The 12,256-nt window shown below is 53.5% G+C and overlaps 2 long non-coding RNA genes across 2 annotated transcripts; both read left to right on the forward strand.

The window, feature by feature from the left end:
* Positions 1-1,124: 1,124 nt before the first annotated feature.
* LOC139807506 (uncharacterized) lies at positions 1,125-8,568 on the forward strand. The gene is made up of 4 exons (XR_011730585.1): positions 1,125-2,287; positions 2,871-2,968; positions 5,685-7,471; positions 8,330-8,568. It is a non-coding gene; the product is annotated as an uncharacterized lncRNA (long non-coding RNA).
* A 980-nt stretch (positions 8,569-9,548) lies between these two features.
* Positions 9,549-10,585, forward strand: LOC139807488 (uncharacterized). Its single transcript, XR_011730574.1, has 2 exons — positions 9,549-9,599; positions 9,765-10,585. It is a non-coding gene; the product is annotated as an uncharacterized lncRNA (long non-coding RNA).
* Positions 10,586-12,256: the final 1,671 nt, after the last annotated feature.

The following is a 12,256-nucleotide window of genomic DNA, read 5'->3' on the forward strand; positions in this document are numbered from 1 at the left end:
TGCCGGCTGAGCTCCGTGGGGCTACGCGACCGGCCCGGGGGACCGCCAGGAGCGCTGTACCCCCCGCCCCGCGGTTCTCCGGGGGACAGGGCACAGAGCTGCTGTTCTTGGGACACGTACTCCCTGGGACAGTGATGTCCCCGGCCAGGGCCATACCTAGGTGAGGCTCACACCTCTTCACACCGATTTCGGGAGGGGTCTCCTATGCCTGCCCTGCCTCTGCCGGTCCCAGGCTGGCTGCTCCTTGCCCACCTTACTGGTGAGAGGGCAGCAGTCTGCAGTGGGTAACCTCTCACTGCTGGCACTTCCCGCTATGCCTAATTATCTGGGATTGCAAACCTCATTGTCCACCAATGTCCTTCTGGTATTGCCCAAGCCCTCAGCTGCCTCCTCTTCTCTGCCCAGCTCAGCTCATTCTGCTCTTTCCTTCCCATTCCTGTTATTGCAGATCAGAGAGAAACTGGGACTAGAAACTCACACTTGGTTCTAATCCAATTATACTTCTGAAAAATGCAGTGACACAAAGCTGGTGCTGGTGGGGTGCTGTCCCTTTGTCTGAGAGCCTGCATGGAATATTGTGGCAGGGCTGACGGAGAAAACGCTTGCACTGGACAGGGCTGGTGTCTCCAGACTCACGTGGAAGGCTGGGCTTTGTTTTGGAGACTCACCAGGTCTGGTCTGGGGTCTCTGCTGTTGCTGTTTCATGAACTTTTCTCTTTCCAGGGCAGCCCTGGATCTTCTGGCTGTGGCTCAGCCAGGCAGAGACCTGCATCTGATCTTCCATCCACATCAGGAACGCTGGGGATGTCTGTGCACCTCGTCCATGAGCTGTGGCAAGTAAACAAACAAGGCTCTGCTTTCAAAGGCTTTCATGATTCATTAATTTCAAAGGAATGAGCTCTCTATTTTCTTTGCATGTCAGTCACTGAGGACTCGCTCCAGTGGTGAAGGTGGTGGCTGCTCATGCCAGGGAGCTGCTGGAGGCACTGGTGTCACACCTGTACAGCATGGAGCTGTGGTGAGGGGCACAGGGACAGCTCAGGGTTGGTGTTACTGCTGGGGGGGTGGAGGGGAAGGCGGAGGTGGGGACAGTCTGGGGCATCCCCTGCCCTGACCAACTGCCCTGTAGTTGCCTGCAGGAGCTGGGGCACTGTGGGGGACCTGTGCTGAGCCCTGATGACTTCAGTCCTTGGTTATGAAAGGAAGGTCTTTCATCCCCTAAAAGAATGACAGCTCCCAATGGCCAAGCCCCCTGGTTAGCCCCCGGCTATCTCTCTCTGGTCTGAGAGGCTAAGAATACATTTTGGATAGCTACAAATAACCGGAACGATGAATTGACCCTTCATGACTGCCTTCACCACCATAGAAACAGGAGCCAAACAAACAGGCACAAGCCAGACCTTTCCTAAAGGGAAGGCACAGGCTTTGTCAGTCTATCCCCTGGTTCCCCTGTTAATTGCTTTGTTCCTTCTGGGATTAATTGATGCATTGCTGTGTGGACACGCAGCACCCAGCCTTGCAGCCACGTGGTGTTGGTAAAGCCCTTGACTGCTGTTGATAACTGGGGACACACAATATGGGGACAGTCCCCCCCCCTCTGTGTGTGCTGCTGGTGTCCAGCTGGAGCTGGGCTACTCCTGCTAGTAAGTGTGGGAAGGGGTTGGGGCAGCAGGTCCAGCTGCAATCAGGGGTAAATACTGAATAGAGGAAATAAAAGCCTGCCAGGTGTCAGACCCAGGTTTACACCCAGGAGGTTTTGTTTCTTTCCAGAGGTGTTTGCCAGCTGTGGTGCCCTGGGAAGAGCTGGTTCCCCACTGTGGGACCCGTCCTGTGCTGCAGCATCATCCTGGACATGGCCCCATCCCTCCCTCCCTCCCTGGTGGGCTCCTCTTGGCCTGGGAGAGGCAGCTGGGTGCTCAGTGACCAGCTTCAGATTGATGTGCAAATCCAGCTGCGTTAGTCAGAAAGTCACTGAAGGCCAGAAATGGAGCAAAAACACCTAAAAATACCTGCACCACGCCAAGCAGCCCCGGTTTCCATCATCCTCCAGAGGCATCTGTGTATGGTGTGTGTGGCAGGAGGCACGCCAGGGAGAAACCAGCCATAAATCCTGCTGGGCTCTGCTCCCTGCTTCTCCCTCCCGCCGGCCGTGGCCGTCCCAGTGCTGTCTGGCAGGCGTGAGCACGGCTGTCATCAACAGAGCAGACAGGGCTGAAACTTGACAGGCCTGTGGAAAAACATGGGGTGACATCCCACAGAGACACCGGCCCACTGATTAATCTTCGAGGTCAGTGGCTGCTTTATTTATAACCAGACAAAGGTTTGGGGTGGGTTTTCATGGGAGTGGAGCAGCCTCTGTCCTGTCTGTCCCATGTCCCGGGGAGGACACCATCCCATCTTGTTGGGACATCCCTGCCTGATCCAGGCACTGCTGGAGCAGCTGGAACTGGCCTCAAGAGGACCAAACCTCCCCTGAAAGCCCAGTGTGACCTGGCTGAAGGGACTGCTGCAGCTCTGGGGTGCCATGTCAGGGGTTCCAGATGTTTTCTTTGCTCCTGGAGCTTCCTCTCACCCTCCCCAGCAGGGAAAGCTCAGCTACCCCCAGAAAATGGCACATCAAACTCAAAATATTTTGTGAAACTCTGTTGAACTTTGGGGAAAAGGGAGGGTGCTCCCCAGGGCACAAAAATGTTCTGTTTCTTCATTTTCAAAGCAACCTTTGCCATTTCCAATGGCTTCTTGTTCCTGTGGTTGTTAACATTTTCATTCGTCCTTGTAATGCAAAACAAAATTACAGTTAAAATAATATATTTAGAATTTATCAGCTGAAACATTTGAAGCCATCCATTTTTCTGGGTTTTCTTTTACAGATAACCTGGTAAGCTTTGGGGTGGGTGATGCTGAATTGGAACAGAAACAGGTTTTAAAATGTTTTGCAGAGCCAGAACTTCATCTCTGTTGCCAAGTGGTAAGTGGCCAAGAAAAAAAAAACACCTATCAGGTATATCTCTAGCATTGTTTCTAAATGGAGAATTTTTCCTGTGATTAATAAAAATAGGGAAACAGGGCCAAATCCTGCACATACTTTGACTGCAAAGCTTGTGCAAACAGAGTGTTGGGCTTTGGCTGGAGGGACCAGGCTTAATTAGCTCCCTGGTATCTAGGGATGTGGATTGTCACTGTCAGCATGAGTAGGGATTTATGTTTCCTTTTCCTCAGGAATATGATCGGTGTCTAAGTATTAAGAATAATCATTTCACTAATGTAAGGCAAGTTCCTTATCCGACACAGCTGACAGGGAGGGGGATGCTGCTGAGCTGCGGGTGCAGCTCGGACATGTGCCTGACATTGATGAGGATTTAGTGCTGCTGCCATGAACCCACACTCCGTGCTCGCCTGCTCCAGGGCTCTGTGATGGGGAATTCACCTTCTCCTGGGGGGAGGTGGGAACCTCCCAGCTCTGCTAAATCCCTGGCAGCACAGGGAGCCCAGCTCACCCTGTGGGATCCAATCCCTGACCGTGCTGGGGCACCCACCAACCCGGGGTTGCTTTTTCTTTGCCATTGGGTGCTCATTCTCCCCTCTCTGCAGCCCTGCAGGATTGAGCCCCTCTGCAGCACAGCATGAAGCTGGTGTTGTCCTTGTTCCCTGGCTCCTGGAGCCAGGTGAGGATGGGGACACACAGAGAGAGGCTGGAATATGTTACAGATGTAAAGTCGCTGTGAAAAGCCCTCTCTGCATTGTGCTGTACATGAAAGATGCTGGCATGGTTCAGAGGTTAACTTTTATCCTAAGCTCAGCTAGAAGCTGAAGAGTTTTACCGTTTTTAAAATATCAGAAAAGTATATATAAAAAAGAGGACAAATTAGGATCCTGTTACATTGCTATTAATGGAGAAAAATTTAATGGAAGTCTGTAGAAGCTTCTGATTTACTCTTGTGTGAGATGGGATAGAAATAGCCCAAAGAATCTCATTGCTGCTGCTCGGATTCATCTGCACAGCAGAGAGCTATTAATGCTCCGTTTTCTTGCCTTTGGTCAACCTGTCTTGCAGGGCAGAAGGAAGCTGGATTATGCCTGCAAGTGTCCCAGTGTCATGCTATGTCGGATAATGAACTGTGGCTAAATTGGATCAGCTTTTCAGTTGCCAGCCTCTCTGAAATCCAACAAGGAGCCAGGACAGCAAGCTGTGCTTTCAGCCCAGTGTGCCAAGAACAGAGCTTCTGCTCTGATAACCTGTGTGCTGCTGTGTTAGAGCTATTGTGGAGGCTGCAGGCTGGAGCAGGCAAAAAGCATTGTTAAGCTGGAAATTGGGCATCTCTGTTTGACTCAGTGCTTCCCCCATGCCCTAAAAATCTCTGGTCTGGTGCAGATCTGCTGTTAAGGAAATAGAGAGCAGCACCTCATGGAGCTGCCTTTGGGATTCACTCCTGACCAGATTATCCAGCTGATCCTGGTGAGTGAGGAGTGTGTCTTGGGAAGCATCTGTGCTCCCTGGATGAATGTGGAGCAGACCCTTCTGTTGGACACCTGAAGGCTGGTGTTTCCATGGAAACTGAGGGATTGATCCAGAGTTCCTGGAAGGACTTGCCCTTGATAGCAGGCGCATCAAACCTGGAAGTGGAGAGGACTCTCCAGCTCCAGTCCTTCTCATTTGCTGTCTGGTTGTGGTGCCTGGTGATGGGCTGCCCCTTCCCTTCCCTGTGCTCAGCAGTGCCTTGAGGAACAGCACCAGTGCTCCCAGTGGGCTCTGCTGGAGGTGTTGGGATGGGATCTCAGCTCCAAGGGCACTGCCATGTGCTGTCCATTGGGGGAATACCGGGGGCCCCCAAATCCCCTGTGGCTGGTGGACAGCTGAGCCTGTTCTCTGTGCGTCTGTGTGGAGCTCAGCCCAACACCGAATTTTCACCTTTCAAACAGACCAGGAGCGAAACCCCAGCCCGGGGAGGAGGCTGTGGGAGGGGAGGGGGCTGCGGGGCACGCTGAGCTGGATCTCCACTGGCGTTCCCGGGAGCCTAATCCTGTTAATTCAGCTGTCCTGCTCCATGGCTAATCCTGCCAGCGGGAGCGCGCATTATCCCCTGCCCGGGAGGGTTTCCCGGCCCCTCCAGGCACTGGGCTCACTGCGGGTGTTTCTATTCCCGTTACCTCCTTCCCTTGGGGCAGCCCGGGCACTGTGTACCTCCCGGGAGGGTGCGAGGCTGGGTGGGCTCCTTGGCCCTTTCCTGAGCAGCTGGAGGTGGGCGGGCAGCCCGGCACCCCCGGGCGCTGTGCTGAGGATGGATGGAGCACGGGGAAATCCCGGATTTCATCCCTTTGTCCGCTCCCGGGGCTGCAGCGTTCCATAGTTTCACAGCCAGGGAGTTATTTTTACTCGTTACCTATGCTCCTGCCAGGCTTTAAATGCTATTTTTGCTCGCGTTCCCCCTTGACTTCTGTGATTTCTCCTGACCTCGGGGGTTTCACCCACTGGAGTTTGTTGCACTGGTGGCTGCCTTGGTTTCTTGGAGGACTGTAAGTAGTCTTTAAAAATAAGATTTCTACAAAATAAGACATTTTAGTGACAAAACCCTTTGGACATTATATGGCTTTGCCCATCCCTTCCCTAACAAGAAAAACATCTAGTGCTGATGAGTAAGAAATATGTCAATAGAGCCAGTAGCACAATGCATGGGTGTTTCTAGGAGCTGTGAAGTCTCACATCAGAGAGGAGGTGAGAAGATCCATGGGACACCAAAAGTGACAGGTACACATATGATTTCAGTGTGCAGCAGCCTTTATATTGGGTTTGTTTTATCCTTTGGATTACTTAAACTTTGGCCACAGGCAGTTCCCTGAGTGGATGCCAGAGCTTAGCCCCAGGAATACCCAGTTCATCACTCTGCTATAACCTGAGACAGTGAATCTGGGGTTAAAAGCCTGAAGGCAAGGTGATAAATGTGTGTAATATAAACTATAGAAAGGTAAAATATTCTGAAAACACTGGAGAAAGTAAATACAATAAATTTGGGGTGACATTTCTCCCTAACTCAGGTTTTCCAGCAGCATCTGCCCAGCCATCTAACAGCTCAGAACTCCCCATTGCCTCCAAAGCATAAGGAAGAGACTCCTGCAGAACACTTTTCTTCCACTGTTCCCTTTTATGGGGGTGGCAGGGCTGTGGCCAGGGCAGTGGGAATAGGGGTCTGGGTCCTTGGTGGTGGCTGTGCAGAGCATGGGAGGGCTTGGGGAGAGACCGAGGTGCCTTAAGAGCCTCAGCCAAGCTGCCCTGTGCCTTCAGTGTGGTCCTGCTTATCCAGCAGTGCCAGGGCACTCCTGAGGGTCAGAGCTGTGCCGTGGGCACCCACTGGTGATGCTGCCTGCGGGCTGGACCCTGCTGAGCTCCCCAGGGTGAGCAGGAGGCATCCAAGTGACCGCGGGAGCGCAGCCCCGGTGGGGTCCGGCCCTTGGCTCCTCACCAAGGTGCCTCCTAACAATTTTTGCCTAAATGCTTTGCAAATCAGCCAGCAACCAATTTATCCCTGAAGTATTTTGGAGATGTCACTCTGAGAATGTTAATGGCACATGATTCACGGGGCCCTGCGTGCTGGAACAGGCGGAGGGCTCCCGGGGAGGGCTGCAGGGACAGCACACGGGGGGTCAGTAATTTATTGGTGGTGGATCATCTTGGCTTCCAGACCCTGCTTCCCCCTTGCTCAGCACGACAAGCTGGGGGAGAGGTGAGGGTGGTGAGGATACTGTGCTTAAAATTTGTTATTTTTGGATCGAGTTTCCGAGCCCCTCAGCCCCCCCCCCCCCCCCCCCCAGCATTAAACACAGTTGTTTATTGGAGCTGACAGGAGAAACACAAGCAGTGGTCGGTCGCTTCTGCAAGAGTAGTGTCTACCAGTGGTGGAATGAACATGACAGAGCTGATGACTAATACAGCTTTGAATTTTATATGCTTCCAGCTAACAGGTCCCATATGTTCCACTGCTGCAGCCCGAGGAGCTCACCCTGAATGGTGCTGGGTCCCAGGGCTGGCTCCAGGACCTGGGTCCCCAGAGCTGGCCCTGGAGCTGGGGCAGGGCAGCAGTGTCACTGGAATAACCCAGTGGCACACACAAATCACTCTTAGTGAAAATGTGGGTAGTTTTATTGCAGAAGCTATGGCAAGAACCCAGGGAGCAGTTGAACCAGGACTCCAGCAGGTGTGGACCAGGTCCCCCCTGGGCACCGGGCTCCTGGATGGCTGCTCCCACCTCTGCCCATGGGTGCTCCCACAGAGACACTCTCACAGCTGGAACAAGTTCCTTCCCAGGACCCACAGCATAAAGAGCTCATCCTGGAGTAGCTCCTGACAATCTGTGTGTGCTGCCACCAGTGCTGTGCCGGTGCAGAAGTGGGGGAAAGCTTTTTTCCCTGGGCCTTTTGTCTTCACCATTTCTGGAGGGACTGGTGCTGCCTTCCTGCCCGTGTGTTGCTGCTGAGGGTGAGTTTTGGTTTGTTGCAGTTATAGAAATCTGAACCATCCTGTTCCCCTCCAAGAGAAGAAGGAAGTGATGGGAAGGCCACTGCCTCTTGCAGACAGCCGTCTGCGGCCAGGGAAGTGTTTCCCACACTTTCCTCTGTGGTCTCACCTCCCGGCACATCTGCTCCCTCCCCTTTGCCAGACTTGGCAGCTGGTGGCTCCTCGGGGCAGCCTCTGGGGATGCTGGGCATGCAGGCACAGCTGTGGGCTGGTGCTGTTCAAACAAGCATGTGGCATGTTCCTGAGTGGCTGACTGGGAATAATTGCCCAGCCCAGGAGGAGCTGGGAACCCCGGCCAGGGGGAAATGGAAAGCAAAGGTGGTGGTGGTTGGCATCTGCCCCCGCTGCCTGACATGCCAGAGCCTCGTGCCCTGCCTGAGCCCTCCTCTGCTCCCAGGGGAATTTTGATTTGTTTTCTGGCTGCTGGAGGAAGCTTTGCCTCTGGGTGCTGCTTTGCTCAGGCCCTGTTTGAACTCCTGGCTTCTGGTGGGCAGAGGTGGCCCCGGCAGTGGCATTACCAGGGGTGAACGGTCCCTGCAGTGGAATTCCTGTTAGTGTCTCCAGCTAGTTCCCATCTGTTACTTCACTCACGTGATTTATCTGCCAAAGAAATTCCTGATATAAACACAACATTATCAGAATTTTACTCCAGACTTGGCCCCTGGATCCCCCGCCAGCTTTTGCTGGTATTGCACTTCTGCTACAGCAATTCCTCAGTGAAAGAGAGTCCCCTGGGAGCTGGGGGGCTGGGGTGCCCGGGGTCAGCCCTGGGGAAGGGCTGTGGGTGTGATCTATGGGGATCAGCTGTTCCCTCTGCAGCCAGGACCACAGGGATGTTTGGGCATTGTGGAGAGCACCAGGAAAAGGACCCGTGGCAAATGTGACCACGTTGCCTGTCCCTGTCCACACAGATCTGCTGCCAGCAGCACCCGGGGTCCAACCTGCTGCCACCATCACCAGCTGGAGGAGGAGGAGAAGCTCTGAAAAAGATGGAGAAGATGACTTCTGCAGGAGGGTGAGCTGGTACCCACGTGTGTTCGTGGCCTTGTGGATGCTGTGCTGGGTGCTCTGCCAGCCCCAGACACAGGGTTCTGGGGGCATCCCAGGAGTCTGGGCAGACCTGACACTGCTGCTGGGTCATGAGCACATTGCCACTGGCTGCTGGCCCAGGGGTGCTCAGTGGGGAGGAGCTGATTTAACCCCACTCCCCATTAGTAGCAGGGCAGGGGCTCACTCATCCTCCCACGGCTGAAGGTCACTTGGCTGATCTCACACTCCTGGGCCATAGGGCAGCCCAGCCCGTGCTGGAGTCACAGATGGGATGGTTTTTCTTTAGAGGGATGAAACAAGGAGCTAGAAGGTACCAGAGCCCCCCCACCCCTGTGTCCTTCCTCTGCAGCCGGTGACAAACCCAGACCCTTCTTTTACAGGAGGAATCTCATCCTACAATTGCGGGGAACCCCTGTCTGACCCCCACCACCCCACCCGGCGGAGCTCGGGCGGTCCCGGGGAGGTGTCCCGGGAGGTGTCCGGGGACAGGACGGGCCCGCAGCGCTACCTGCTGGCTACCGGCCCGCGGGCCACTGTGCTGGGGACAGCTCTGCGGGGGGACCCCAGCCCTGGGGAGGGGGGGCGGGGGTGTTCTTTCTGAGTTTAGTCTTGTTAGCATGGTGGGGAAGCCCCGGAAATGTTTCTTTGCTGTCAAAATAATGGTGTTCTGGTTTGTCCTGAGGGGCAAACGCCCAGGGAGAAGGTCTGAGGTGCTGATAAAGTGTCAGTGACAGGAGGCACCTGGGGTTGTTCCTCAGGCACAGGTGAGGTGGTTGTGGGTCACCTGTGTTCTCTGCTGCAGCAGGAGGAGGTTTCCTCTGTGCCCGGAGCTCAGGGTGCTCAGCTGTGTGTGGGGAAGGAGCTGCTCAATCTGACACAGCAGCTGCCAATGCCAAGAACTCCAGGGGGCTCCGTGTTTTATTTCCATTTGCATCTTCTGACCCCTTCAAAGGCAGGGACAAAATACTGCAGCTTGTCCCACTGTGGACCCCAGCTGGGATGAGGATGCTCTGGGGATGCCTCAAGTCTCCTGTACCAGGTAGGTTTCAGAACAACCTTTTTTATTTTTTAATTTTTTTTCCTGGAGCAGCTGTGGGACATTTTAATGTACAAAATATTTTTTTTCCCATCTATCTGGGCAAAGATAATTTGTTAATATTGATTCCCTGCAAAATTTTAAAGAGCTTTTACCTTTTCTTTTCAGTCTGTGGAAGCAAAAGTCATTTCCCTCTCTGGTGCTGGGTCCTCTGAGCAGTGTTCCAGCTGGGATGGCTCTCCCACACCCAGCTCCATCCCGCTGTCAGTGTACTGTCCTCTGCTTGATCTTCTCGGGGCCTTTCAGAGCCATAATCTGTGTTTATTCAGTGGTGCACCGTTCCCCCTTCCTCACTGGTAGTCTAATGTCTGCAGGAGATAAGAACCTGCCCGTGCACAGTGAGTGCACGGTGGGTGCACGTGCATCCAGCCAGCTCTCCATCCTTCTTTTCTCCAGGATTTAGTCCGGATCTTTCTCTCCCCACCCCACGGGATGGGTTCCCAGGTGGGCACCCCGGGGTGGGTGCCGTGGATGGGACACGCACCCTCCTCCAGCCTCATCCCCTCCTCCCTCACCTCCTGCCCACCCAGGGGGACCCTCATGTGGTGGGGGTGGCTGTAGGGTCCCCCCTGGCACAGGGATGGTGGGGACAGTGTAGGAAGAGGGCAGGATCCCCCCGCTGCTCCCGGGGGAGGCAGCACAACAGTCTGCAGCCATCACTCGCGGGCGCGAGCTCTGTGTTTGTTTTTGTAATCCCCCTTTTTTTTAATTGTGATTTTAGTGGTGGTGAAAGGTGCTGGATTGACAAGCTGTGGAGACGGAAGGGCCTCTGGACTCCACTGAAGTTTACATTTACAAAGGACACAGAGAATAAATAGAAGACAGTGTTTAGAGTCCTCTGTAGACACTTCAGACTTGCTTATAATTCTGCAGCAATTCCACCACCTCTGGGGTGATTGATGCTCTCTATAAAGTCTTGCCTTAAAACATTTTCCTATGTGTCAGGGGCAGAAGTTTATTACACTTTACCAAAAGGGCAGGATTTGTGTTGTGCTGAAGGCTGAGTCCTTCCCAGCCCCATCCTCAGGAGAAAAAAATAATCGGAGCGCTGGAAGAAAAGAGCCTTGACCCAAAGCAGGCGTGTGGCTTGTGGTCAGCCAGGTCTGGTGCTGGGGGCTGAGACTGAGTTCTCCATCTGTGCTGCAAACAGGGTGGGTTTATCAAGTTCTCATCAAACTGTTTTTTTCTAAAAGCTTATGCATTCATTCAGGGGAAACAGAAGGCATCTGCTTTCAACAAAGAGGAACTAATATTTCTCATTTAGTCCCAAATATATTGAAAAGAGACTGCTTTGGGATGGAGCTGCTCAACAGATCACAGGCTGCTGGGCTACACTTCTACTGAAGAAGTGGCTTGGGTTTCTCTGTTTAAGATGGACAATTCAGGGCAAGGAACCAGGGTTCCCTTTTCACCCCGGGGCTGCAGGAAGAACAAAAGTGATGCAAGGAGTCACTTGGTGCATCCCTTTCAGGGATGAGGGCCACAGGCAGTGTGATCCCCACCCCAGGGTGCTGACCTTCCCTTCCAGCACCTCCTTTGCCTCCAATAACATCATTCATAGAGTGCTCCATTTCTTTAAATACTTTTTGAACAAAGTCCACTAAGTCCACCCACATTTCCAGCCCTCTGGCCCTGGCTGGGAGCAGATGCTGTAATGAGTTGCCTGAAAGCAAATTAAAGGGGTGCTGATGTGAGGCTGATGGCACTGGCCAGAGCTGGGGCTCCCATCCTGTTGTATCCCCAGGATCAGGCTGTAACCCCCTCCCTGCCATCTCCTGCCACACAGCCATGGCCACTGAACTGCTTTTGGATGTTTTGGGGAGAACCTGACCCTAGTTCAGCTGTCTGTCTACTAAAGGCTCAGATTCACCTTTTTTTGCTTTCCTTCCCACAATACCCTCAGGTAAAAGACAAATTGCAACATACAAAAAATGACCCCAGTCACTTAATTTGAACCAGAGGAGACAGTGAGAGTCTGGATACAGAGCTGGATTTATGCTTTTCTTTCTGGAGGCAGCTCCTCCTCCAGCAGTGGCTGTCGAGTGGCGTGAGCAGCATCTGAAGCAAATTGTGGGTAACCTTTCATACTGCAAGGCTCTTCCAGCAGGGTTTGCCTGTCCCAGGGACATCTGCAGCCCTCATGTTGGATTCTGGCAGCTGCTGAGCCCATTGTCAGCCAGTTCCACAGCTTCAGCTGGTAACAGAGAGAGAGAGAGAGGGGCTGCCAGGCCAGCCCATGAGCACAGAGCCACACGTGGCCAGGAGCATCCCCACCCTGTGCTGGGAGCTGTGGGGACAGAGCATCCCTGCAGCATTCCAGGAGGGATGGGGGGGTCTGTTCCTCTGTCCCAAGCTGCAGCACTTGTTCTTGTCCCACCTGCTGAGCTCCTGGGCTGAGCAAATGTGTGCAGGTCCCTGGGCCCCTGTCTGGAGCTGGGTGAAACTGGGTTAACAATGGCAGTCTCACCCTGCCTGCTGATTCCGAGGGATTTTAAAAATTGTTTTATTTTATACAACAACATGGAAAGATGTGAGTGATGCAGATCAAAAAGAGGAACGGGGAAGCTTAACCTCTGGCTCACAAGCTGCTGGACCAGCAG

This window comes from Heliangelus exortis, chromosome 25 (genome assembly GCF_036169615.1).
Source record: "Heliangelus exortis chromosome 25, bHelExo1.hap1, whole genome shotgun sequence".
NCBI lineage: Eukaryota > Metazoa > Chordata > Aves > Apodiformes > Trochilidae > Heliangelus > Heliangelus exortis.